This window comes from Macrobrachium rosenbergii, chromosome 31 (assembly GCF_040412425.1).
Source record: "Macrobrachium rosenbergii isolate ZJJX-2024 chromosome 31, ASM4041242v1, whole genome shotgun sequence".
NCBI classification, from domain to species: domain Eukaryota; kingdom Metazoa; phylum Arthropoda; class Malacostraca; order Decapoda; family Palaemonidae; genus Macrobrachium; species Macrobrachium rosenbergii.
This window is the reverse complement of record NC_089771.1, coordinates 21194139-21219319: the sequence shown is the minus strand read 5'-3', so window position 1 is coordinate 21219319 and position 25181 is coordinate 21194139. Positions and strand designations below refer to the sequence as shown.

The window sequence follows — 25181 nt, the reverse complement described above, 5'->3', positions numbered from 1 at the left end:
AAAAGAAATGAAAAGTGAGTCTCGGAAGGGCGCTCTTGCCTAATCATCTGGAGACGCAAAACAAACAGCAACGTAAAGAATGGAGAGTTGTGCAATAACACTGCAGTTACACAGGTTTTCCACTGCATGGAACAGTCAATTAAAAAAGTGGGGAAGGGGAAGTGAGGTCAACAAGACTATACGACCATACACGCAAAGAAAAAGTGAGGAAAGAGGCAGACTAACGTACCGACCCGACACAAAATAGTTAGCATTTTTTATTTCTGGCTGACGTATATTTGTATGTATGATAAAAAAAACATACTCAAAACGCACATTTGCACACACACATACATACATATATATACACACATATATATATACATATATATACTGTATATGTATATATATATATATATATATATATATATATATATATATATATATATATATATATATATATATATATATATAATGTTGTGACAAACCCTCAGTACCTGTTACCACTTCCCCCTCTCTCTCTCTCTCTCTCTCTCTCTCTCTCTCTCTCTCTCTCTCTCTCTCTCTCTCTCTCGTACTGTGGCGAGACCCATGGAGGAAAAGAGGAAAAACCGAAGCTTTCGCCATTTTACCGGACAGCAGCAACAATGCAATATAGAAGAACACCAATCAACCCCCGGTCAACAAGTTCATGTACAAACAATCACTTTGTTTATTTTTCAACAAGTTCGCGTACAAACAATAACTCTGTTTATTTTATTTTGTACGCGAGCGGCTGTCGCTCCTGGGGACAAACCCGAACGGGTTTTTTCTCTCTTCATTTTCAACTCCTCATACAAATGGTGTCACTGCGGAATCAAAGTCAACCGAGCGTGGTGTGAAAAAGCGAGCCGCGTTTTTTCGAGCTGTCTGCATAGTACGATGCGCGAAATAAATTTATTCTTTTGAATTTAATAAAAAAAAATTATGTAATAGGATTCCGATGGAATCAAAACCAGGATTAAAAGCGATCTAAACTGGAGATATTTGATTTATACCTCAAAATCATTTGAGTGGTTTTCATATCAAGGAATATGAAATACACCGAGTTTTTTTTTTTTTATAAAATAAGACCTAAGTATTTCATTCTATAAAAAGGGAGAGAGAAAATACAAAAAAAAAAGTTTTTTTTTCGGATGCATAGAGAATTACCTGTCTGAAATGAATGGCATGGAATGGTGAAAATGTACCCTTGAACCAATCTGGAAAAGTCTTTTCACATTAAAACATACCAGTCAAGTTACTAAGACATCCAAATATAAGCTACAATCCTGTTTTCAAGTCCAACTTCCGTGACGGTTTTTAATTATTTAGTTATCGAAATTAAATTCATAAGTATTCATGGATAATCAAGACAAAAATTTTCATATACACTAACTTCAAACACTTCAGAGCAAATTATATCGATTCATGTCAAAATAACTATGAAGGACCTTTCTTCGAAGATAATGCAATATACAGCATATGTACTGTACATGCCACCCAAGCAAAGAGTACATGAATGCTATGGGTGTAGTAATAATGAATAAGAGCATTTGTCTTTTAGAAACATATAAATCTCACATTAAGGTAGTTATGAGGATCAAGAAAATCATACAGCATTCCAGATAATGAAAATAAAAAAAAAAAGTGCGGATACAGACATTGTTTTTTTCAGAAAGTGCCAAAATCCAGCACACCTCCAAGAACTTATCCCCTCCCGCCCCACCTCCCCTACCCCCAAAAAAAAAAGTGGTCCACAACCTTGATACCAAAGGAGATTCTTTGGACGCAAAGAACTCCACTCCTCACTACGTGAGAGATTAGAAGGCAAACAATCGTTTTTAAAGTAGGTAAAGCAAGTGTTCAAAACAACTAACGTAATAACCTTACATGATGGAGTTAACGTCTAAACTTATAAATACTGAAAGACCATATATCTCAATATTTTCTAAGATAGAAAACAGTTCAAGGATAACACTGCCGATATGCATACAAAGACAAACTCATCCTTAAGCTTTTATCAGATTCCCGATGCCACAAGGCTGGAGTCTTCCCGTTCTAAGCAAGTTTTTAGGAAAGGTGCTGCTATGCCCATGCCCGTCCAAGGCACTAGAAAGGTAAAGCGTTGATGGCTGGCATAGGGAAAGCAATCTCATCTCAAATGCTTCCTAAAAACCTAAGGCTAAAGAAGTGAAACAACCACCTCTAAGTTAAGTATACCTTAGTTTAACCAGACCACTAAGCTGATTAACAGCTCTCCTAGGGCTGGCCCGAAGGATCAGATTTATTTTACGTGGCTAAGAACCAATTGGTTACCTAGCAACGCGACCTACAGCTTATTGTGGAATCCGAACCACATTATAACGAGAAATTAATTCCTATCACCAGAAACAAATTCCTCTAATTCTTCATTGGCCGGTCGGAGAATCGAACGCGGGCCCAGCAGAGTGCTAGCTGAGAACGATACCAACCCGTCCAATGAGGAACTCTCAGTGGCATAGGTATATAGGCATGTCTGTGAATATCTGCTAAAAAAGATGGATGAGTGTTTTGAGAATCATAGACGACGATAGGATGATATTAAGGTATAATTCAGAAGTGTTTAGGGAGAGGAGGCGGAGGAGGAGGGTGGTCAAGGATGACAGTAAGATCTAAAACGAATTGGATAGCTGAGTTCCAAAAGATATCTGCCACCATAACAAGTGAAAGCAAGACGGGGGTGAATGACACTGCATATGGCGAGTCTTAAGAGATTTGCTGCTGAGCTGTCAGCGCAGATGTGTGAGTCGTTGAACGTTTTTCCAGTTTTCTTCAGAGGGGTTCAATCTAGACTTTGCAGTTACAGTCAGAACGTGAAAATGTCTGCTGTTCTGGTTTTTCTCTGGTCACCCTCTACCAAGAGAAATGGCTTTATTCTGATATATACATACATGCATATAATGTATGTATGTATGTATATATATATATATATATATATATATATATATACACATATATACATACATACACACACACATATATCAGCAATATTTAGAGTACAGAGTAATAACATTAAGAGGAAATAAAGACAATAAGCAATAAAAATGAATAATGCATGAAACAAATGAAGAAGTTACACAAACAAACACACACACACACACACACATATATATATTTACATACTGTATAGTAATGCTGTAATAAACGAACGAAAGTACACACCTAAACCCGAAACAAATACAAAACCAAAAAAGATAAGAGAAAACTCTTACTCGGGGTATCAATAGGAAAACCCCTCCAACCTCTGGCAACCAGGGAAGCACGATGGAATGAAATCCCAATTCCTTTGCATTTCTCAGAAACTTTGCTCTTAGACTCCGTTTAAAAGTGAATACAAGAAAGTAAAGAATGAAACAAAGAGAGCTTACAAGATTTTTTAATCAGACAGGACAAGTGAAGAGAGAGAGAGAGAGAGAGAGAGAGAGAGAGAGAGAGAGAGAGAGTTTTCGCTCAAAATATATCAATACGACTTGTGAGAGCCATTCTAACCGGAAAACAGAAGTAAATACATGAGAGAGAGAGAGAGAGAGAGAGAGAGAGAGAGAGAGAGAGAGAGAGACTTTCAAAGGAGGGTAAGAGCTCTTCAAGAGAAACAAACTTCGACTGCCGTGAAGGTAGAGGGGTGAAGCGGATGGAATATTGAATTAACTAATTGCACACGGAGTCTCTGAAAAGAAATATAACCGTAAGGTGATCTCACTGCTTTTGTAGGCTTACCTTCAAGGCGAAATATAAAGAAGGGGAGGGGTTAACCCGTCGCTAGGTTATCGTACTGTATACATAAGAGATTTTTCTGATGAATGGCCGTCACAAACATCATTTTTGAATAGAGGATATAAAAATAAAACCTCTTACACCTGAAAATATAAATACCAACTTGAAAATATATTCCGAGGAATGTGTATTCATCTGAGTTTTATTTCAATATATTTTCATAAGATTAAAATATGATAAGGAACGGGACTTTATACCGTCAAAGTCATTAAACCTCAGGGAATAGGAATCATTTCTAAATAACGTTCAATTACTGCTTCTGATATTCTCTGGTTGTTGTAAATATGAAAAATGTGCTCAAGTTTTTTTTAATCTTTTTAAATAAGAAACATTGAAAAATAATGCAAATATAAAGCTCTCGAATCGTAGCAAAAGAAACAATATAAAAACAGTATCCGTAACGATAAAAATAACAAAATACATTTTAATGTTCAGGACAACGATATCTCCGACAATACATACAACCTTTATATAAATATAAAAAAAAAAATACACGCTACCGAAACGCTGAAAGTAGGTCACGTATAGAGTACTGAAGTGGGCGAGCTATTTTTACAACAGGAAGAGTTTTGCGCGGAAAGCGGCGACCTACTCTCGTAGACATTACACTGAACACACCGTCATAATCAATAACAAACAGAAGTCAACAAAGGGCTTCAATTACCCTAGGGCTAATCCAGTTCGGCCGGGCACAAAGTACGTATGTGTGTGTCCTCCATGTACACGTGGATCTCTCAACACACTATTGGAGTAATCAGATACGGCTTCAATTCCTCTTCAAGATCTTCACCTGGAGAGACTCTCGGAGATTCTACGAAGCAATTCCTCGATGAAGGAGGATCATTGACATCGGTAACACGGATAACTTATTTGAAGTCGTCGGTACCGATGGTACGCCAGCAGTCAATTTCAATGACATCATAAGCTTATGTCCTTATCCGCTTTACTAAAACTAATATTTGAATTGTTATACGAATTGCTGAACAACATTTACACATATGAATTAATCAGTGTGCTATACAGATATACTACAATCGTTTATATTTACTAAGAACTCCAGTGGGGTGGGGGTCGGTTGGGGGTATCAGTCAAAAGAATATTACTGTGAGTAAATAAAATCCCACAGCCCACTCGTGCGGAGCTACCGGTCTAGAGTTAACAGCACACGGAAGGAAATTAAAAATCAAAGTTGTGGGGAAATTGGTAAAATTGAGGGGCATATATTTACACCACAATACAATTACACTGAATGTAATTTCGTGCAAATACAAATCAACACTTTCATCTTTATCGCGAGTCAGCACTCTGTGCAGAATTCTAACAGCTCAAATTCTTCCGCTTTCTTCACCCGGGTGTAACATTCAAAAATCATTAATGGTGAAAACCTGTTGTCACCTGGTTGGATTTTCCCATTACGTCAATATCCATAAAATTAAGAGTGAGGAATTGTCAAAATTTCATTAGAAAGCCTAAAATGTTCGTTCGTTATTATAACAATTCTTATTTACATGTAGTAGTATAAGTATTTCAGCAGTAACGAGACCGAATCAAAACAGCAGGAAAATATTTCTAGAGAAGGATGAATGTGGTAGTAAAATAAAAGAACCACATGAATAATATTAACAAAGGAAAACAACCGAACAACTATTAACAAGCATATGATCACAACACTTTAAGAAATATAACTAGAAATTGACTGGTGTAGTATTAGTAGCAATAGTACTTAATAATATACGGCATGGGATGACCATTCCTTGTAATACTCCCCAACTGCAGCAACCCGTTTCATTTACACTTCAAGTCTGGAACTTCAAACAAACGCCTTTACCCGGTCAGTGACTTTAAATCTTGCAGCCAAAACACCAGAAGAGAAATAAACCACGGACTCTATTATCACTAATGACCCAATCTTCGTGTTTACGACCCCATATCAGGTCATTAAAGAAGGCTCGTTCCCTGAAGAGAAAGAACGACGCTTTTTTCGCAGTTTTCATACCTTGACCTGTAAGTCTTCCCCCTGATAACTAGGGGATTGATGCTGACACTGCATAAAGCAAGAAATCAAGTTTTGTCATATTCAGAAAGTGCGTGCTGGCTGTCCGTAGCTGCCTAGCTGAAAAAAGAATGCTCCCTCCTGCTTTTATTATCAATTGATGGGAGAAGGAGAACTTAGTTTCCGGGTAAAGGACAAAAAAAAAAAAATTATACATTCAAAAAAAAAAATAATTAAGGAAGAATTTAAAGGTACGAGCCTAAATGTTAGAACTGATTCTTATGATTACAGTTATGGACTAATAAAAATAAATATTGAATGTGTCGCCTTCCTTATCATTTTTAATTATCACCATTGAATAAAGTGACTCTTTACGCCCGGAAATTTTTGCTATGCAGCAGTCCACCCCGACCGCGGCAAGGATACTGTTACGAGGAGAAATTAATATTATTTGTATCCCCGAAAATAAAACACGAGCCTGAAGTATGAAATCAAAATCAGAAGCAACAAGGGGAATGAAATTACTTATTATAAGCCACAGCACACCCTTGCATATACGAATTTAAAAATAAAATAAAATAGGAAAAAGCAAAAGAAAGAAAACAAGTGTCCAATCACCTACATTTAAATGACCAGAAAACGCAGCACTTCATCATAATAATACATAAAAAAAAACTTTAAAAATTTTCTGAGAGTAACGCACATTCATTTTACACAAATGCTTGCATAGCGGTAAATGTCCATCATACGCGTGAATCATGTATACGTCCTGCTAATTATATACTTCTTTTATATGAGAGCCATTAGCGCCATCAAATATTCAGGAGCCATCTGCCTGACGTCCACCCGCCCCTTAAAAAACGGTAGTACAAGTTTGTGGTCAATAGAGAGTTGATTAAATGCCGCAATGCACAAGGCAACTCAAAAGAGAATCTATAAACATGAATAATGAAAAGATGTACACGCCACTTTATTTGACAGCGGAACTTTTCCCATCAATAACTATGTAAACATTGAAAAATAAAAGAAATTTTTTTTTACATCAACTTGACTTTTTGAAGACACGTAAAAAATGAGTAGTTTGAAGCAGACCAAATCATTAGTTTAATAAATAAATTGAAAATCATACCATGAGAAAACTCTAGCCATGATGGCAATTGTCACAAAAACAAACAGAGCTAAATGGAAAGACCTTTGCCATGCTGACCCCATTATTTGCAGTTCATCACGAAACCCTCCTTTGATATAATTTCATAAAAATCCACAAATAGCTTTTTGCGTTACTTGCTAACCAACAGAAAGTCACGAAACCCTTCTTTGGCAAATTTTCATAAAAATCCACAAATAGCTTTTTGCGTTATCTTGCTAACCAACGGACAAACAAACAACAAAAAGTCCCAAAACATAACTTCGCGGGGTAATAACTATAGTTAAAAAGTTCCCAGCGGGACATGGTTAAAATAATCTTCTACAATTTATGGCTCTAATATTTAACATGAAACTGGGATGACGAGTGAAGTTGCATCATATTTAACGAACTTACGTTAACAACGTCTGGATGTTCAAAATTAGAAAAGAAAACAAGTCAATCATTCTTGTTGATTTTTATGGCAATGGGGAGGGGAGCGGCTGTAGACAGTAAACTTCAATGCAAGGAATCATGTCCAAGTTAAGTATACCTTAGTTTACCCAGACCACTGGCCCGAAGGATTAGACTTATTTTACGTGGCTAAGAACCAATTGGTTACCTAACAACGGGACCTACAGTTTATTGTGCAATCCGAACCACATTATAGCGAGAAATGAATTTCTACTACCAAAAATAAATTCCTCTAATTCTTCATTGGCCGGCCGGAGAGTCGAACGCGGGCCCAGCAAAGTGCTAACCGAGTACGATATCGACCCGTCAAATGAGGAACTAGGAATCATGTCCAACATGACGTTTTCAGTACAGATCATCTCCAGTTTATGTCGTCTCGAATTACATAACATTACCCAGTGTACACATTGATGTTCAAGTTTACGTATACTAATTGTCTTAATTCAAATCTACAGAGGATATCAAATTGCTGTAGGTGAATAGTGACCGATAAAACAGATGAATACGGACAAATTCATCCATGGAATTCAGGTGACTTGAGTTTAATGATGGTGACAAACAGCATGTCCATGCGACCTACTTCATAACCGACAAACAGCATGTCCATGCGACCTACTTCATAACCGACAAACAGCATGTCCATGCGACCTACTTCATAACCGACAAACAGCATGTCCATGCGACCTACTTCATAACCAACATACCACCATCCAAATTATGTACAATATGTTTGTTAGAAAGATAATACGGACATGATCAACACGGAATGAATCGAATCAATATGAATAATTTAGCCTACGAAGTTACGTAAACTGCAGCTTAACAGTATCGAGGGCCAAGAAATAACACCGGTCAGAGTAAATAGAGCCTTAGTGACCTTGACTTTTACTGATATGCATCGTTAAGGAGCTACTGTCAGCCAGCGGGAGTTATTGTTTTTATATAAATACATGAAATCAGCTTTTATTAGGACGTTACAGAATTAATGAGACGCTGACTGACGTCTTGTTTTCCTCTGAAGCCTGCCTAAAATTGTTTTAGGAAGACAAATTATTCATCAAAGGTAATGTTTGCTCTACTAAGTTTGGCATCAGTGAAGGAACACTGTCCAACATGCAATGAAAATCACATTCCTGATGGCACGGATTCTCACACACGCACACACACACACACAGAGCTGTTAGAACAAATCTTCTAAATTGAACTCTCTCTCTCTCCAAAGTGTCAGACTAAAAATAAAACACAATCTGGGGTGAAAGCTACATCAACTCTATCAATCAACTTGCGAAAGTCCCAAAACAAAACACACAACGCAAAATACAACAGTTTAATAACAGTTATAACCCAAAATACAACAGTTTAGTAACAAAGTTAATGCGTACGAAATGTAGCAGACACGATCAACATCTAATAACCAACAATCTTCAACCAATGACGAACTACTTTCGGCGTTATCGGGACAATCTGGGACGACGTCAATCGATGTAATTCCACCACTGTGCCTTGTTGTTGCCATGGGGCTGAGAGGAAAATGTTACGTTGACGTCATGAAGAACAGGATACTGTTCCAAAGCATCAGGTACACATAACGTGAAATTTCCGAGCAGCCTACGTGTGATGGAAATGATACCCGACATTTTTATCATTACTAGTGTGCCCAAAACGTCAAAAATGACACTGATATGCATTACTGCCAATGGCTGAAATAAACAGCAAAAAACTATTACCACTGGAAAGGCAGTTTTTCGTAGTTTTGCGCGGTGAAAACTGTACAAATCAATCCCTATATTTTTTGCATACGCTTCAGAGTACGGCTATGTCCGCTTTTGGTCGACTTCAAATCGTTATTTCGACCTTACACTTTTGTTGTTTGAATTTTTGGGACATATGCCGATCACAGAAAAATACAGCTAAAGGCCTTCTAAATACACAATGATACAGTTTTTATCTATGCTTTGCGTATAACGCTCGTACCTCATTTTTGGCGAATATTTACTTATATGGCAACGTATAGATATTTTTGCTTTTAAATAACCTCAACATGCATTTTGATCTTTCATTCCTGCCTTTTGCTTTGCTGAATATATTTCAATAAATTAGAACTATTCAGCTGTAAAGTGACGGAAATTTCAATATCCTGGCATGAAAACTAAATCTACACAAACCAATAAAATAAAATCTAGGGTTTTATATATTATTATTATTGCATTACCGTTAGTAGCAGTGGTATCAGCTTTGCAATTCTGTATGCAGAAAAAGGAGAAAGGAAAGACTATATATAATCGCAAAAATGTCTGAAATAAGCTATCTTCTTGACTGTCACTGCTACTTCACTGTTACAAAGAATAAAGGAGGAGACATCGAAGAAAATTACATAGGAAAACAGAAAACTGTAGAGCTGCCCTGAAATAATTGATACATGGAGGAGGCCAGTCATATGATTTATATATCTCAGCACTGGCAACAAATGTTTAATGTACTATCATATCAACAATGAAGCCATATGTTTACAAAGATAGGGCAACACACATTAACATGAACAGTCAGTACAGTTACATGTTACACCTTGTAGGCTATATAATAATGTGAGACTTGTATTTTATATATGTATGTATGTATGTATGTATGTATGTATGTATGTATGTATGTATATACACACATATATATGTGCGTGTGTGTTTACGATATAACATAGTTTTCTCAATTAAAACAGTATTACCATCATATTCTAAGTCTACCAACTTTCCGTCAGTACTATAGGCTAACTAGAACCTTCCCTTCCATCCCCGACAAGTTTATCATTGTACATCTACGGAAAGGGCAAAAAACAAAGGTAAAACGAAATTCATTCGTAGCACCACACGACATAAAGCAAATTCATTTGACAAGACCCCATCAGCATTAGCTTTGAATCCACTTCATTCATTCAATCAGCTTGAAATATCCAATATGAAATATACAGGACATTTTCAAAACACTACAAAATTTAAAAAGCGTGCTTAATACATTCCAACGTATATCCAGAGAGATGGGATTCAAAATAAATCTAAGAAAAACAAGTAACGAGGACAGAGTATAGGCAATAGGATGAAATATTACACAGAGAAAGCATAAGTGAGGTTGAAACTTTTAAATATCTAAGAACAATGATATTCAGCGCAGATTCTCTTGAGCTGGGATTTAGTGAAGACTTAAGAAGGCATATCAAACAATGTACAGGCTGAATAAGACTTGGAAATCAAATAGCCTGAAACTGCATAGAAAATTAAAATTAAATAAAAGTCCAATACCACCTGTATTGTTATGGGGTCATGAACCATGGTGCGGCAATACAGAAATCTAAATGATTTTGTAGATTTGAAAATAAAGGTTGAAGAAAGAAGGGTATCAGCAGGCAAAATGCCAAGACTGAAAAAAAAAACTATACCTTACAAGAAATGACGGAAGTACCACAAATAATAATGAAAGGGAAATAGAGATGGCTTGGACTTGTCGTTCACACAAACCCTGGGAGAATGGCAAGTCATGCTGTCAGCTGGATTCCTGTAGCCACCAGAAGGGAGTGTATGACACAAACCTATTGGAGAAGTACTATGAGAAAGAAGGCTGGAACTCAGTGGAGATTTACGGAACATTAAGTTGGTGGTGATGACTATAGTGTTTGTGCGCATGAGCGCAAATATATATATATATATATATATATATATATATATATATATATATATATATATATATATATATATATATATATATATATATATATAATATATGATATGTCAATGTGTGTGTGTGTGTGTATATATTGCGTTTGTGTGTCCATAGAATTGTACTTCTATGTATGTATGTATGTATGCATATATATATATATATATATATATATATATATATATATATATATATATATATATATATATATATATAGTGTGAATTTTTTGCAACTGACAATGCAATAATAGTATCATATCTATAAACTGGAGACTGAAATTTTGAAATTTTCATACAAATGATAGACCAACTCATCATTTACCATCGGTCATCGGCTGGACCTTACAATAAATTTTTCATACACAATTGAGAACTGAACGCAAAAACTAAGAGGACGAACCGATGGGGATCTAACACAGTTCCGTCGAGAAGAAATCAGTACCTTTAAGATCCACAGTTCGCAGATAAACTAAAAACATAAATAAGAAATATACAAGTTTTGCTGAGAAAAAACTTAAAATTACCAGTATCCTGAAAAGCTAACATAATAAACAAGTCGCTACGAGCACAGCATCCCATGCAAACAATGCTGCGTACGAAGTGGTAATATGAAATTTGCGTTTTCTCCGCAAAAGCTGCCAGAGTACGATCCAGTCCGTTAATGCGCACGGACTCCAGCACAAAAGACTACGATTTACGTTAGGACTTACGGTTCTCGTATACAGCAAGCTGCTTATAGCTCTTAACTGATATGTGACAGTTATTTCCACTAAAAGCGACGAGGCGTTCTGTGGAAAATTCATTGCCTTCGAAAAAAATCCCTCTGAAAATTGAAAACGGGGCTTACTTCTGACGATTACTGTATCTCCCTAATAATGAATTTACCTCCAATGATTATCAAAGACTTATACGGTTATCCAATTCTGTTGCTTACTAAAATTCACTAATATTGAAAAAATGGATAAATAGAATGAGACGAATTTCAATAAGTGCCCCTGATTTTTATGTTCACTTTGAATTAATACAAACAAAAAACACTGAACGAGGAGAGAGAGAGAGAGAGAGAGAGAGAGAGAGAGAGAGAGAGAGAGAGAGAGAGGTGGCTGAAAATCGAAAGAGCCTTAACACAAACTTTTTTTTTTTACTATTTCCTAAAAGTTTCGGAAAAATAGCAAAACCCATGGGTAGGCCTAACTTTAGGTCCGTGACCACAGTCCTGCTGAAAGTTGCAGTGAACATAGAAAGCGAATACAATATGAAAGAGGAGAGGGAGAGAAAGAGAAAGCGAAAGAGAGAGGGAGAGAGAGAGCTCGTATTACATAATTAATAGTGGTGGTACTGGAACCCGTCCAAGCCTCCACATAAGAGAATCTACTGACGGAAAGCTCTTCGCTAACTTTGTCGCCTAAACCAATAATACTTGAATGACTGTAGAGTGTTTTTGTACACGACAGAGGAGAAGAACATTCATAGAAGGGTCTTTAAAACCGACAATCAAAAATGTACTTAGCTTCAGCCTTGAGACATACGTGCACTTATTTAATGATGCATAACATAACATATGCAAGACATGAAAACATACCAAAAAAAAAAAAAAAAAAAAAAAGGTTAAGGACAAAACCTAGTCAATATCACAAAGCCATAATCTAAAAGCTAGGTTTACTCTGCAAGTCTTTCATGAGTCACGTAAAAAAAAAATTTTTTTTATTTTTTTTTTTTTTGCTAAAAAGCGATAGCAGAATCATTTGGAGGGAATTATGTTATCATCACCTTCCGGACAATAAACATCATTATCAGCTTTCCCGGCGAACGAGTCCGGAGCGAACAGCGGCAGAGGCGTTCCCAGAATCACTCGACTGGATCAATTGTCCCGGAAAGGCGTGAAATCCCTACTCCTCCCTTTCCCCGCGGCCCCTCCCTCTCGCCCGCCTCCCCAGCACTGGCGATAAACAGTTCCTCTGACCAAATTTCATCTTGCTGTTACATGGGTTCTTCTTCTTCATCAAAAACTTCATCTGGAGATCATATGGTTTCTTATTCGCCCAAAATTTCCGCGGTTTCTTTTCCATCAAAAATTTAATCTTGACATTTCATGGTTTCTTTATTCCTCGACAAAAGTTCGTTTTTTTTATCATTTTCGGTCAATGGTACCTCTAAAGGAAATGGGAGTGTTAACATCACTTTTAAAAAGGCATTTACTGTTCCAGAAATAAAATTAGAGTAGGCTGGACCAAAAGATGAATTAGTTCTTTTACGTTAAAGGCAAAAAAAAAAAAAAAAAAAAAAAAAAAAAAAAAAAAGGAAAATCGATGTGTGTGAGTTTGTGTGGAAAACGGTATCAGAGATTAGTCTCTTCATTCGATATCTAATGGGGTTACCATTTAGAAACCTTTTAACAGTAAAATGGTCACTCTCAAACATCCAACACTTTCTTGGCCTCTTACCTCAACAGCATGCCATATAATGATTCCCCGTTCAATCTATTTGGCCAAGCCGCTCCAATATAAAATGTTCTATATTTTCACTCATTTTAGTTATTTCACAAAATGTTATTCACGACTTAAACTCCTTAGTCTAAATTATTCTTAGCCCTAATATATTTAAATTTTTTTAAAACATTCTAACTAGCTTAGCCTACTTATTTTCCAGTCTGAAACCTCTCTTGTCTATATAGGCCTACAATTAACTGTGAAAAGCATGATGTGCAAGAATAAAAATACCAACGTTCAGAGTGAGTCTTATAAGTAAGCTTGACATTTTAAAAAGCAATCACATAATCATATATACACAACAAGGCATGAACGTCTATAACTTGCATTTTGAAAATTACTCGCAGATGAGGAGAAAATTCCGTGAAAAGTTGCAATATGTAATTAAATCGAGGTTAACTTTTCACCAATTTGAAAATTTCACACACAAACAAATCGAGGAAAACCTTTCAGACAGCAAATTTCAAAATGGTAACTTGGCCTTTCCGTCCAGATACATTTCTTTTTAAATAAAAATATCGCAGCCCTAATGAGGATTTTAAAAAAATACAAAAAACAGGACTCAACCCCTATAGCTATGACCAGACGTCTGACTCCATGCCTTGCAAGATCAAGAACAAAATCTAAGGTCATGAGTTGGCATGTTTACAAAGTAAAATAAGTCTAATCCTTCGGGCCAGCCCTAGGAGAGCTATTAATCAGCTCAGTGGTCTGGTAAAACTAAGTTATAACTAACTAACTACAAAGAAATGGGACGGTTAAGTTAAAATCTGAAACTCATCTCGAAATATTAAATAAAGGTCATTATTTTGAAAACCTGTGTTACACAAAACTGACACCGCAACATGGAAATATTTATGTAAAACAGGCAAATAAAAAAAGTTTCTTCTGACAAGCCAAATGAGAGGAGAGAGAGAGAGAGAGAAAAACGAGAGATTTCAAAAAATGTATCCGTTAACGGCGGTTCCCACGTCTTGCAAAGAAATAAGGTCACAGCTGCATATTACTGCGTCAGGCTACGCGCGACCCAGGTGTGCGTAGGGATGACGGCGATAACGATAATGATGATAAAGCAGCAATCGCCTAAAACACCTGTGGTGCTCTATTCATTTCATTTGGTCCGCTTGCCGGTACCAATGGGCTAATCAAATGTAAATGTTGCCATTACGTCTCATCTGTGGAATTCACGATGTAAAATATTTCAACGTTTGGCCGATGTTGACGGGGTTGGACCGTTGGTGATATGAAGACCACGTGGCAGTAAACCGACCGGTTATTTCGTATGAGAGAGAGAGAGAGAGAGAGAGAGAGAGAGAGAGGGGGAGATTCTGACGGCCATATTTCCGGTGCATAAACTGGTCTTTCATTACATCAGCGTTGGCAGCAAATGACAGAAAAAGTCGATGAGGTGGATAAAATCTGATTTAGGCCTACCTAACAACATTTCTTCAGCTCTACCCTAAAATCTCTATTGTTATTGGTTACTCCAAGCTGCATGATAGGCAGAACATAAACGCCCATCTTTAAATCTAGGACAAATTACCAGTGAATAAAACTTAAAACACACATCAGTCTCTTTATAAGCTTACCTACCAGACTCATCAGTCTTGGGTCTACACTGCGACATTCACCTTCCTGGAAGCTAAGACTATTTTCAGTCTACCTCTCCTCCTCGCTCCCAAATGATCAATTCTTTCCTGTAAGTTGTAATTAGTTTTATATTTCAATTTACGGGCGAAAGTGTAAATATTGTTGTAAATAAGTACCGTATGGTCTTCAGTAACCTATTACTATGTATTTCATACGTCGATAACCATAGATGTTTAAAGCCAGATTACAAAATGAGATGAATCAAAGATTTCCAAACGTGAATTGTACGGAGTCGTTACCTAACAGCCATGCTACATTTTCTTTACCTGACCTAACCCCTTCAAATCAATCTGAGTCATCATTTTGCCTACGCTAGCCCTCTTACTACACCATCTTCGTATCTATATTTTTCAACTATTTAACCCTCTTCTTGTCATATATACTGCACAATCAATTCCAGTAAATAACGTTTACTTTTTTTTTTAATCGCATATGCATTTAGCACCAACATTACACGTTTCAGCATTCTAAACTGGCTTGTTAAGTGACATGTCATTTTCTTCTTAACATTTTGCAGGTAGCCTGCTACCTTTCTTGGTCTGGCTATCCTGACATCTCTTTTAGCCTATCCCCATAACTTCATTCGTTACATTTACTACTAAATATTATACGAATCAACTACTTTCAATACTCCAAAATCCCTCCTGACACTCACTCTGCAATTCTTCTTGGCTTCCATTTACCCTCATTATCTTATTCTAGCTAGCGTTAACTTTCAACTTTCTCGTCTTGCAAACAATTTCAAACTTTTACGAATCCTTATAGTTTCCATTTACTGTCACCAGCAAATTTTAAGCTCTCAACACTCAATTCACAATCCTTTTCCTACCCCCATACCTTTAAGTTTACGCCCATTGTCTTTCACCAACTTCGATAATTATTCCATCCTTTAAATTACGGGACAACCCCCGTGAAATATCGCACCCTGGAATGGACCCACTTTCACAAAAAAAACTGCTCAGTCTCTCGACAACATACTCTAACACAAACTTCACTGCCACCATTAAAACTTTTCATTGCAATCAGCAAATTGCCTTCTACCCTATACACATTGAAGGCCCTCCCAATGCATCTCTATCAAAAGTTTTTTCCGTTGACCATTCAAGCCATATACAGGTTTTTCCCCTTTTACTGGCAAACTTCTCTTACAACTGATTCATAAAATACAACTGATTCACACAGCCGTTTCCTTGATTGCACTCACACGGCTCTCCCTCTATCAGTCCCTTTGCCGTCTTACTTTCTGTCAAAATCTACCATATAAATCTTCTAAGGTATGTTGTGTTCCCTTGTTCAACTAGACAATTACACATATTACTCATTCATTTCGAACCTTCCCTCATATCTACCTACCTATCTATCTACACACACACAGTATATATGTATGTATGTATGTATGTATATATATATATATATATATATATATATATATATATATATATATGAAAAGTACGATTACATACATGATACAAACTAGTGAACTAAGATACCAGCAACTCAAGACAAGCTGAAGTCAAGTTTATAAGAAAACTAAACAAATCAACAAAGACACAAACAAACTCAAAGGTCTCTCAGCAAGCACCGGAAGAATGACAGGTCCCATAAGGCACTTCTGTTGCATGCTCCTCTGCTCGAGTTGCCTCCAGACAAAACCTGACATTTCCATTATCTTTCAGCAAAGGGAAAGACCTGAATTTTATCGCATTTATGACTTACGCAGAGAGAGAGAGAGAGAGAGAGAGATTCATGCTTTCAACATTATTCCCAGTCGCAGTGAGAGAGAGAGAGAGAGAGAGAGAGAGTCGCAGTGAGAGAGAGAGAGAGGGGTGGTTTGCCCCCGTGGGAAGATGATTATCGAGTCGATACGCCCTCCCGTTTTGCCATGACACGGTTGGATGGAGGGATGAACACACGTCCAGTGTTTTCTCTCCCCAGGCTAGCAAAGATCCACAACAGTCGACCAATAACTACGTACATAATTCACTGGTTAAGCCAAGAGAGACATTGTGGATTTTTGGGAATGCGTCCGTTTGTGCCTCATCGTCCGGTTCGAGATTCGAACACGGGTCATGATCCAGTTGTAAGCTAGGCGAGCTGCCACCAAGCTAAAGAGAGAGAGAGAGAGAGAGAGAGAGAGAGAGAGTTCAAAATGTAACAACTTTTTTGGCTTAAGTATTGTGATTAACTTATGTACACGTAAAAATACACATTACTAACAGGGGGTGGAGGGAGGGGGGTATGGAATACATGGAATATGTTCATCTAACGAAATTCCTAGGATTAAAAATGAAGTGATAATTCTTTACTAATAAAAATCAAATGTAATTCTCAATAAGCAGTTGATATGACAAGGGACAGAGAAAATTCAATAACTCCTGTCTCAATAAGCCTAAGGCTTCCTATATTAAAAAACAATAGACAGTCTGCCCCAACCCCACTTCCATAAAATATACGGAAGACATAACAACTGATCAGCCGTCAGTGAAAGGGCAAAGAACTTTTGCATTAGGCCTATCGGTAACACGAAAGGGGAGGCCTAGGCTAAATTGGCAACGCAGGAGAGTTGGCGAATACGGCTGCATTAGTGTGTTATCAGCCGGCGCTATTTGTCCGGATGAGCTTTCCATTTAGGGAGAGAGAGAGAGAGAGAGACTTTTTGTGGTTTGTAATTTCAATGCAAATCATAATAAAAAAAATCCTGATTTCCTCCACTTTAACTAAAACCTACAACTACAGCTCACTTTATAACAAAATGATACCAGTCACATTTTATTAACAAAAACTTCGTATGTGACGTACCCAGTGAAAACATGAGGAAAACAAGATGAAAATAAGAGACGTGGTCACGAAGATTCCCGTACAACTTTTATCCCATTTTCAAGCTTAAAACTTTGCTGTCTGTTGAAGAATTCTGTTCAGATATAAAGCACTTGCTCTTATTTAGCAGTAAGTCTGTAACAGAAGCCAAAAATACTATGATAAATTATAACAAAGAAAAAAATGTTAAAACAAGCTTACATTGTAGTGGTTTCACAGCTCCTCATCAGCATGGAACCTATTATCTGATGGGAGGTAAAGAATCTCTTCATCCTTTATTTAATTAACAGGGGAAACATAAGACATTTGAATTTTGTTCTTGAAGCTACATATAGTAATCATGAACGCTGTATCATATGAAGTAATCTATCAACAACTAACGGTTGTCATTCGAGTTACGCAAGTCAAGTTCTTTTCAATCGGATTTCACGAAAGATGCCAAGCTATATGTTGACCGTATACAAGACCCCTAGCCACTGTCACACTGATCTGAAGTGACGATAAAAAGATCTAAATAACTAGATGAACTCATGTAGATAGACCTTATATTAAAAAAAAATGAAACAAAAATTAAATATACATTCTTCACTGGAGTCAAAAATATTTTCTTTTTAGTCCAGGATATAACGTTGATCATTACATTCCACTCAGCTCAAAAAATAAAAAGAATAAAAAATACAACAACAAAATAAAACTTGACGATCGTGGTGCTCCAGAATAATTCCATTTGCAGGGCGAATTCATTCACCCAGCACAATGAAGAGCTGTACGCCTACAGATGACGGTGCTTCAAAAGTCAAGTGAATCTTGACCTGAACAAAAATAACCCATACAATGACGCCCACACAGCCACTACGATCTCCTATAACAAGTTTATGAGCACAGCATGGCTGTGTGGGCTGGGAGAAAATAAAACAAATGGAATTCTGGTTACCACTGGCTAAATTCGAAGATTTGCCTAAGTTTCGAGTGTCCGTGATGATCTGCCTTTTCAATCAATCCTAAAGCGGAAACGTATTGCCTGCCACAAACTCTTAAACACGAGGTCTAGAGAACACTCATGAACGCTGTACATAAACTGAGCTGGAAAATACTTATGGGGGCAATTCGTTCCCGCTATAATGGTTAGGCCTATTTTTAGCTGCGGAGAGAGTGCACCGTGAGGTCTGTCATCTCCCTCTGTGTATTTCCTTTCCAACCTTCGAGGGATGACGGCAGACACCCACCCCACCCCCGACCCCCTCCCTCTCGGGAGCACCCAGTCTCAAACTTTACCACACATTTCAATTTTCTTGCGAGGAGACGAGCGAGCTTATCTTTTACTTTATCTATGGGCAGAGTGGTATCTGGTAATATTGGCACGTCATGACGCCTGGCCGGGAGTAAACAACGGTGACATATATGGAAGCGTGCCTGTGCACTCAACCGAAATTATACAGTGTATATTTTTAGTTATTGATCTGTGTCCTGGTGGAGTTCTGAACTGCAGCTTGTAATATGTTCCTTTAGGCTCACAGGAGCAGACACAAGAGTATATTTTTATGGTGAAAGTTTATACAGTCACTACATTTCCTATGTTTGCATGTATCCATCGCCAATCATCTTTGAAAACGTATTCTATTTGTATTCTTTTCTCTTTGCTAATACATTATTTATTTCATTTTTAAGCAATGAACTTTATCAGTAACTGCACACAAAATAATATATACTGTATATATATATATGTGTATATATATGTGTGCATGTATGTATGTATGTATGTATGTGTACGAGACAACTGTATATAAATATACATATATATATACATATATATATATATATGTGTGTGTGTGTGTGTGTGTGTGTACGAGACAACTATATATATAATATATATATACAAATATACGTATATATATATTTATATGTATCCTGTATACTTACTTGCTCAGAGTACTTTATATATATTTGATATTTATCTCTACAACCTCTTTTTCTTTTTACGTCTATTTCCCAGGACTAACGAAAGATTGTATGTATTTCCTTCCATTTGATAATCTCACAGCGCCTTTCACTATTCGAGATGAGACGTTAGCTTTCATATAAATTTGATATATTCTCTATCTATGTATATAAATATATAAATATATATATATATATATATATATATATATATATATATATATATATATATATATATATATATATATATATAAAACATAGACAGATAGAGAATATATCAAATTTATATGAAAAGATAGATATAATATATATATATATATATATATATATATATATATATATGTATATGTATGTATATATGTGTGTATATATATATATATATATATATATATATATATATATATATATATATAATTTCAGTATCAGTAACCCTGACCAACAATTATTCTTTTTACTTGAACGGTACAACAGTACCGTTAATACTTTGCAATAATCTCTACACACCCCCCCATATATAAACACTTTCCAATTCCAACGATATATATAATAATCATTATTCGAGCATGAAATAAAATCATGAAATCTGCATCAGAGAAAAGCCAGTTTAAAATTACATTCACTACAAGAAGAAACAATATAAAACAGCATACAAGAGAATGAAAAAATGCACAATGATTGCGCAGTACACACCAGATGAAAGAAACTTCTTAACAAAACGCCAGATGATTGCCATTTAGGGAAAGAAGACATGGCAGCAATTTTAATGACAGGCGCAGACTAACAGTTGCGAACAGGCAGCTTCACCTGTCATATTTATTGAAGTTATAAACAAACTATTCCGTTCCGTAAGCTTTTTTATTTTGTAATTTATAATCTAAAAGTTTTTATTAAAATAAATAGAGCCAATTTTCTAAGATAATAGTCTGTATTTCAAAAACACCAAAAACGAATATTTTCTTACGACAAAAACACTTTTAAATTCTATTAATAACCACAAATGATTTACATACAAAAGTCACAATTGAAAAAAATAGATGCAAACAACAAAACCGAATAAACAGTGCAAGTGTAAAGCAGCAAAAGGAAAACAATTACAAGACCGGAGAGAAAAAGAAAACCTATTAAAGCTACAATAGCCAGAGGGTGGGAGAAACGCATGCGAACAGGGACTAAACCAAAGCAACGTCTGCAAATTAAAACTTTTCTTAAATACCGCACGAAAGAGAGAAAGAAAGACAGCCAACTTGGTCACAAGTGCCCAGGTCATTAATGCTCGAGCACGTCATGGCAATGCCGCCCACCTGTTATTGTGGAAGTCAAGCAGCTGGGAAGTAAACAAACACACCACGACCGAAACACGTTACGTCATGTCTTGCTCTTCCTCTTACGGCGGCCAAACTATTTCATCAGCCGCCTGTCAACAACTGCAAATGCTCTCTGGTCACTTCAGCAATTTCATGTTATTCTCACTTACAATTACAGTCGATAATATACAGCAACACTTACTGCGTTAAAATATTAAAAATCACTTAGCACTCTTTATACTAAAGCCTAGTTAGATGCAATCGGCACAAAAACAATCGTACTAAGCCAAAAGCAGCACTACCAGGTAATCACAAAACATTTACATTAATTTGCACTGTGACTTAGTAAACTGCACAATGACGTGAGAAGGTCTCAGCACCAAGAAAACAGAAGCGAGCACTCAACTGTTACACTTTCAGCACCAGAAATAGCACGTAACGGGATGTTGTATATTTCGGATGACCGCGATGTGTTAAGAAGGGTCTCCCCTCACACGTCTGCCGGGAGCGGGACAAACACCTCCCCTCTCCCTGAGCACCGGCGCGTAACTAACCCGTACACAAACTCTCTCTCGCTCTCCCACTCTCCCTCAGCTCTCAGGCTCAGCCCAAGCAGAGGTCGAGAGACCAATAACAGCAGCAGCACAGCTACCGGAGTGAGAGAGAGAGAGAGAGAGAGAGAGAGAGCGATGTGTCGGTTGGTCGGTGTGTGATAGACCTTTGCGTGGCTTGTCAATTCCATCTCATATTCTTCAGCGGCACGGAAAAGAAAAGATGAGGAAATGAGTGCGAGTATTGTCGACTATTAAGTGAACGGTAAGAGATTTTCAACTTGCTCGTGTGCCCTCACTCATTCACCTGTACAGGGTAAAACTACAAGCGGCAGCTGAAACTAGAGAAAAGGCATGAGGTCTGCAACCTAAAGTATCATCTCGTAAAGTTTATAGCTAACTGAAAGGCTCTACCGTTCCAGAGTCACATCTTCCAAAGACGAATGATATATATATATATATATATATATATATATATATATATATATATATATATATATATATATATATATATATATATATATATATATAATAAATTCAACAGTTTATGTTATTCCCGGATTTCTAGTGTAAAGCATGTGAAATATGTATGTATATACATATATACGTGTGTATGTATTTATTTATATATATACACACAAATTCATTTCTCAATATACACCACCACACCAAAGGGGAGAAGGGAATGAATATATATTATATAACAGTATATATATATATGTATATATATATATATATATATATATATATATATATATATATATATATATATTCGGAGAAGGAATATATATACACATACATATATATTTCCCTTTTACCATATACACCACCCCACCAAAAGGGGAGAAAGAGAATGGTACACATATAAAATATACATATATATAAAATATTCGCCTTTCCCCGGGGATAGAGGCACCAGAAGGTTAGAATCTTGCGGCTATCTACAAGTCTTTAGAGTTTAAAGTTGAGGGTACTAGCCTCTGCCCTTTCCTTTTTACTCACTTCTGGTGCTAATACCCATTCACAGCTGGTGGCAGCAGACCCACAGCCAACCACGTACATCTCACAAGCTGTTCACTGCACTATCACTGAGTCATGGTAACCGCGCGCGCGCGCGCAACCCCCCAAAACACACACACATTCGTATCCGTCGGAATTTAAAGTTATAGACAGAAGAGTATTGGCGTTAACAGTGTATATCAAATCTTACTGCTTTACAACGCATACGCCAAAGCACGTAAGAAAATATCCTTTCTTATGCGAAGGCCGACAGGGTTGGCAGACTCATTGCTTTTATCTAACCACTGTCTAGAAGGAAAAAGGGGATGCTATGAGCTCACTGGGAGCAAACCAGAGAAATTGGGCAAAACAATGCATTCATCGCCTTCGACTTGGACATGTGAATGACAGCACACCCTCATATGTGGAACTGTCCCCAGAGATACGAAAAGAATATCACCCCGACAGGTACATTCCACTTACTGTGCGACTGCATGATAATGCTTGGCAAAAAGATGGAATGTTCACATCTCACAGATGTCCCTCTGGAAGCAAGTCTGCTTGGTGGCTGCATGACCGAGAACATTACAGTGGTCCTTTGAAAGAATTCTCATGGAGAAGAAAATCTGGGAAAAGAATGCTAGTCACCTCTAGCGTCGGTGCTAACAAAGGAGGCCCATTCTCTGCTGCAAGATACGATGAACTTTTACAGGGTCGATCCAGTATTTTGACTGGATGTTTGGGCACATACTAGCTCTCCTAAATGGGCAATGTGTTACTTGTCCTTTCCTTTCTTGAGGCTGTGAAGGCTTAATACTTTTTGCTATATGCTGAATCTAGCATTCACATAGCAGCATTGTTCTTCGCCATTGGTGAGCAAAATTATGAGAGGTCCCCACATACTTTGTCACTTTCGTGGCTAATATGAGGGGAGCAGTAAGTGCTGCTTGCTCCTTCATTCCTGGAAATCGTTGTATGGTATGTAAAGCTGTGCTGGAAATCGTTATATGGTATGTAAAGCTGTGCCGATGTAGATTTGTCACCTGCAGCTACAACACTGGCAATCCATGAAAGGAATTCCTCATTTTACTGCCTAAAAGACATCTCAAGCAACTTGAGCCAAATCTGTTCAAAGGTGTTCAACCTCAAGATGTGATATATTTAGTAAGGTTCAGTACTTACTTTAGTTACTAAAGTCTGTGAAAGGCAGTGACGAGGTTGTGGAGAAAAACTTATACTAAGAGGAGAAGCCACAAAGAAACCACATGGATGGAAGTTGTTTCTTTCTGCCTACGACAACAAGATCTAATTCACCAACACTTCTGCTCAAAATCTGGAGTAGTGAGGAGCATGCTTCACAGTTAAATGGCAGGAACGTTATGTTCAACTTTGATGGACAAGCCCATTTCCTCAATTCCGTTCAGGACCTGTTATCGTCAGTTGTCACATGAAGAAACAGACTCGCAGATTACTCTGAATATGGAATATGCACATAGCAAAAGATATCAGTTCATCTGAGGGAAGAGCTAAGATTCAGATGTGTTCTTCAATTTACTGTATTATGCTGCAATGACACCATAACACTGTTTGATATGGGTAGTGAGAGCAAGAAACTGATCAGTGTCAGTGCGACTGTAATGGAATTTGGCCAGAAAGAAATGTACAGTTCTCATGGCTCTCCAAGACAATGCAAGTTCTTTTAAAGCTTTAGGATCGGAGAAGTCAAGGCTTTTAAAACTTTGCTTCCCCCATCCACAGTGTGTACCTTAAGCTGGGCACCCGTGAGATGCATGGGGTACAGAGGAAGAGCTCACTGACGAAATTTTTTTTCTAAAGAAACAAAATAATAAAGAAACCAACTGACAAATAAGATAGTAGCTAAGAATAAGAAAACAAATCACTCCCAACACTTAAAGAGTCTAACTAATCGCACATGAACATGAACAAGATATCTGATAAAATCAATGGAAAAGCAAATTTAACAAAAATTAAGTAAATAATAAAACTAAAAGACGAAAAACTTATACAAATTAAATTTCAGTTGCAAAGGAAGCTTTATGAAACCACTTATTTCTGCTCCTTCCAAATTACTTGGCCCTAAAGCTACGAGAAAATGGAGTGAGGAGGGTGGGAAACTCGGCCAATAACTACATTTCCCTATTTTCTCGCTTCCAAGAACGGGAGGAGGATCTTTTAGAATATAAAATAGCACACCTCGACATTCAACCAAGATGGCTCCCCCTCCCCTCCCTTATCAGACCGCCCCCCGCCCCTATCCTCCGGACAAACCAACTTCTTACCCTCCCCCGACCTCACGAAAAG

The 25181-nt window shown here is 37.1% G+C and overlaps 1 protein-coding gene across 1 annotated transcript in view; it reads right to left on the bottom strand.

Moving 5' to 3' along the window:
• LOC136855409 (uncharacterized) overlaps positions 1-21860 on the bottom strand; it is an 866344-nt gene extending 844484 nt beyond the window's left edge. Inside the window, 1 exon segment of the mRNA XM_067132403.1 lies at positions 21716-21860. The gene's annotated coding sequence lies outside the window, so the exon portion shown is untranslated.
• Between the last annotated feature and the right edge of the window lie 3321 nt (positions 21861-25181).